Source organism: Hydra vulgaris, chromosome 04 (assembly GCF_038396675.1).
Source record: "Hydra vulgaris chromosome 04, alternate assembly HydraT2T_AEP".
In the NCBI taxonomy this organism is placed as follows: Eukaryota; Metazoa; Cnidaria; class Hydrozoa; order Anthoathecata; family Hydridae; genus Hydra; species Hydra vulgaris.
In genome coordinates this window covers 18,378,729-18,383,502 of record NC_088923.1, presented here as the reverse complement: position 1 = coordinate 18,383,502, position 4,774 = coordinate 18,378,729, and the positions used below count along the sequence as shown (strand labels likewise).

General features: G+C 29.5%; 1 long non-coding RNA gene across 1 annotated transcript; it reads right to left on the bottom strand.

The window, feature by feature from the left end:
• Positions 1-979: 979 nt before the first annotated feature.
• On the bottom strand, positions 980-3,973 carry LOC136079623 (uncharacterized). The gene is made up of 3 exons (XR_010638090.1): positions 3,845-3,973; positions 3,678-3,761; positions 980-1,737 (listed from the first exon to the last, which is right to left on the bottom strand). It is a non-coding gene; the product is annotated as an uncharacterized LOC136079623 (long non-coding RNA).
• Positions 3,974-4,774: the final 801 nt, after the last annotated feature.

Sequence of the window (4,774 nt, the reverse complement as noted above, 5' to 3'; positions counted from 1 at the left end):
AAAAAATGGTAAAACTTAATGAAGCAACTTTTTTTAAAGAATTTTTAAAGACATGTTTTTTTTTTTGTAAAAAGAGTTTTACAACAATAGTAAACAAACAAAAAAAAAGTTTTTTCTATATTACATTGGTATATAGATAATAAAACCAAAACTTTTACTTGATGTAATGTTGATTATTTTCAATTATAAACCGAATTTAACAATACCTCAAATTAACAACATTACAGATACGCTCGACACGATAACCGATCACATACGCGGTACTGACATTTACTGACCCCAGATACGCAGCATTGTTCTTAAGCAATAACTTGCATTCTATAGGTCAAGTAAAAGTAAGCTCAATATTGGCGGATGCCAATCAGAATCCTGCATGCATTGCCCGCGAAATCTCAAATTAGCTACATTCGTCAAATACGCGGTCTTCTCCAATGCTAGTTACGCAGATTTGCACTATCCCCGACGATATATATATATATATGTGTGTATATATATATATATATATATATATATATATATATATATATGTGTATATAATATATATATATATATATATATATATATATATATGTGTATATATATATATATATATATATATATATATATATATATATATATATATATATATATATATATATATATACGTATATATATATATATATATATATATATATATATGTATATATATATATATGTATATATATATATATATATGTATATATATATATATATATATATATATATATATATATATATATATATATATATATATATATATATATATATATATATATATATATATACATATACACACATATGTATACAATTTCAGTTAGTTTAGTTTCAAAAAATTTATGCAAACAAGTTTTAAACATGTTGTAGCTTTTAAGCGTAAAACGCCATGCTTAGTTTAAAGTAATTCAATTTTTTATTTCATTATTTATTTAAACCTTGTTTTTATATTTTTTCTTTTGGACATAATTCTTTTAAAAAATTAGCTCAGATTCTTTCAAAAATCTCTTTAAACTAAAGTATTAATTGAAGACATAAGTTGATGAAGGTGTTATGTTACACCAATATGGAACTGAGATATCAGGAGTTAAAGTTTTGAACACATATTGTTCTAGATATTTTTATATACCAAAGATATGTTAATATTTATGGAGGGATATAGTAACGAAACACTTAAGATTGTGTATGTAATATTTAATTTCATGAAAAAAATGTGTTGTACATGTTTTTTTCATGAAAATTTGTACATAACGCCTTTATCCACTATAAGAAAACACATTGACTGCAATACAACTAAGTGGATGAAGGTGTTATTTTCATTTTTCACTAATAATATTACAATATTCACATAAGATAATACAAAATACACATAACTATATGTATGTTGTAATATTAAATAAATAAATTTTCTGTTTTACTGTGAAACTTTGATGTACACCGTACATAACCACAATAATTTCACTATATTAGACCCCTTATTTTGTTTTTATAAAAATGAATCTGTACTTACCCGAAGTGAACACAAATACATTCTCGACTTCTTTCACAAAAAGCAAATGCTTGTGTTGTGAAAGAAGAAAATGGTCGGCAACGGGACTCGAACCCACGACCTTCGGATTGGAAGTCACCGACTGTAACCGCTAGACTACCATCCAATTTATTTTCTAATGAAAATGTTAATACCTGTGTATTTCTTGTTCTCAGTCTACATCTTTCCAGGACATTCTACAAATATCAAACATATAACCTAATACATGATTATTTTGTTATAACTTACCTATATCTGTGTTGCAAACATAAAGTAAGCATATAAGTTGTAAGCATTTTTTATTAAGGCCAATGATGTACTGGGAAGTATTCATTTCAGCAAAAAGACATATTCTTTATTTATTTATTCTCTTTATGAACATCAAAACAATAATAATACAATCAATAAACAAAATATAATATAAATAAAAAGTATAAATCGATGCCTAGTGGTGGGACTATCGCTTATCATTATAAAAGGTAATCGTCAAAACAACTGTTCATAAAAATATCTATACTCCGGTTTAACAAATTCTACCAATTTGGATAAATCATTCAATTTCTCTTTAGATATTGTTCCATACTTTCCATTATGCCTTTCAATATGAGAAATATTGGGTACACCCCCTTTTTTGTTTTTTATGTCCACTTTTTTGAAAGGGACACTCTCGTCATAAGACTCTTTATAAAGATAGGAGCCATATTTCTTCACCCTTATCCATTTTACTCCATCCCTAAATTTGAATTGCTCGTTTAGCTCATCCTCCTTCCTATTAAATATATTAAGTTATCCTGGCAACTCATCAAATTTCTGGAAATGTTGGGCCATGTCTATGATTTTGTTGTTTTTTCCAGAACTTGTAATCACATCTCGATACTGGTCTGGTGTATAAATTGAATCTACCTTTCTTAATTTTTTTTCAATCCTTCCGAAGTCACGGTTTGAGTCCATATAAGTATGACCGACGTCAGGAAATTTGTGGTCAATTATTTTAAAATACTTATTCAAAATAAGGTACTGATATAAAGTGATTATATTGAAATTTTTATTTTAACCAGCACAAGAGTCTGACCAAATAACAAGGTGATCATATTTCTCCTCGCATGTCTCTGCAAACCGTAATACGCAGCTAGCTATTTCAGAGCTTCTCCTATTAGCCATGTTCTCCGTCTAATTGCTGAACACTGCCCTCTCTCCTTTCATAGACACTACATGAATCCCAAAGTTGTAAAACCACTTCTGGCGCAGTTAGAACACTTTACTTGTTGTTATTTTAGGGAGTGGCATCCTTTGCTGCAAGTCAATCGTAGCAAATGCAGTCGATGTACTGATTTTTGCCCTTTCTCAATCAGTCTTCATAGCAGCGATTGCTGCAGACACATTATCTTTGTGAGGCACATTATCTCCGTTTTTATTGCATGTGCTACAGGTGTCGCTGTTTGGATAACCGAACGAGTAATTAAATTGTGTTACAAACACATTTGTGAAGGTACATTTTTTAATTTTATACATTTCGCCTAATTCCTCTTTCTCACACTCTTCTATGTACGATTGGTACAACAAAGTAATATTGAGCACAGGCGATAAATACTTTTTATGGAAGTTTTTATTTCTAGAGTAGTGTGACTCCTCTAATAGGAATTTTTGATGTGGGCGATGATTCTTTGAAGAACCTCAACTTGCATTTTGTGGGGTCTATTTGAATGTCTCCCTCTTAAGTCCTTTGGTGGAGCAGAAACGCCATCATCAATCCTACTTTTTATAATATCCACTTTCTTTATTCCAATTTGGTAGAGGCTGCAGAGAGCTTTCTTACATATCTGGATTTCCACACCACTTTTAGATACTTCGTAGAAATAAAAAGCACTTTTATGGGATTTTGCAAATTGTCGCATTCTTTTAATTGTTCGTATCCTGACTTTTATAAGACTGCCCTCTCCCTCTCGCTAATGCCGCTGCCTTTTTTTTCCATGACTCAGGTTCACATTTTCGCTTTTTTGAAGTTTTTTTCTTTCGGGGTAAAGGACTTCTTCTTCCTCTTTATTTATTTATTATTATACAAAATATTAATTTACTATCAAATTTACATTGTATTATAGTGATATTTTTATAAACAATACATTTTGAAATATATTACCTGAAACCAAGTCAATGGAAGCAATTGCTGATGAATGTATTTTTACATCATTACCAGATGATTGAAGATGTGTATTCATGCCAGCTGTAATGTAAAATGAATATTGAGCTTTAGCGTAATAATCATAACATATATCTGGATTAACGGAATATGATAAAATATCTCACTAATAGGCAGATTTTCAACTCAGCTACAGCGTCAGGTAAATTTTCAGATTGAATAACTGCAAAGAAAAGATGATTATATTATGTCGGTATATATCAAGTTTTACATTATTTGCAATTATAGGAACACACAAAAATCACTTACGAATGGTCATATATATATAATTATTTTATTAGTAGTTTTATCAATCAATCGCCAAAGTACTATTATAAAAGTTTGTTTGATAGTACTCTTCGGAATATTCTGGAACTTTGATTTATAGCCAGCGTGTTAGAATTCATAATACCAATACCAATAGAATTCATTTATTTGTAGATTTGGCGGTATTTTTGTGTTAGCAAATATTCTTTATATTATCTTTCCCGCAACAAGATGTTTTGAGAAATAATGGTAGAAAGGTTAAAATAATTCAGCTGAATATAAAAAAATGTATTACCAATAGGCTATTCGTAAATTGTTATGGAAGTTATATCAGATTCTGGCAGACAAAGATTCGCAGATTGATTCTCTGTAAAAAACAGAATTTTTAATAAAACTAAAGGCAATGGCAAGATAACAAATCGGAACAGCCAGCTCTAGTGTTGAATCGAATTTTTCATAGTTTAAAATTATCATACCTGTGTTCGCCACATGCTCTTTTTGATTAGCATCCACATATATTTAATTGAGCGCCATTTCTACCAAACGTTTACCTCTTCGATTGTTCATATTCAATTTTAACAAGAAAAAGTCACTTTAACACACTCAAAATTAGTTTTAAAACGCAAAACGAACAAGAACACAACCACAACGTAACCTCTGCGTTGTTATGTTTTGACAGTTAAGACCACGCTGCGACATGCTAACTACCATAGACGTTTGAAAATAGGAAAAATTTGCATAGATGAAAGAGTTATGTGCGTCGCATAACTCCTTCATCCTGTGTTTTTTTT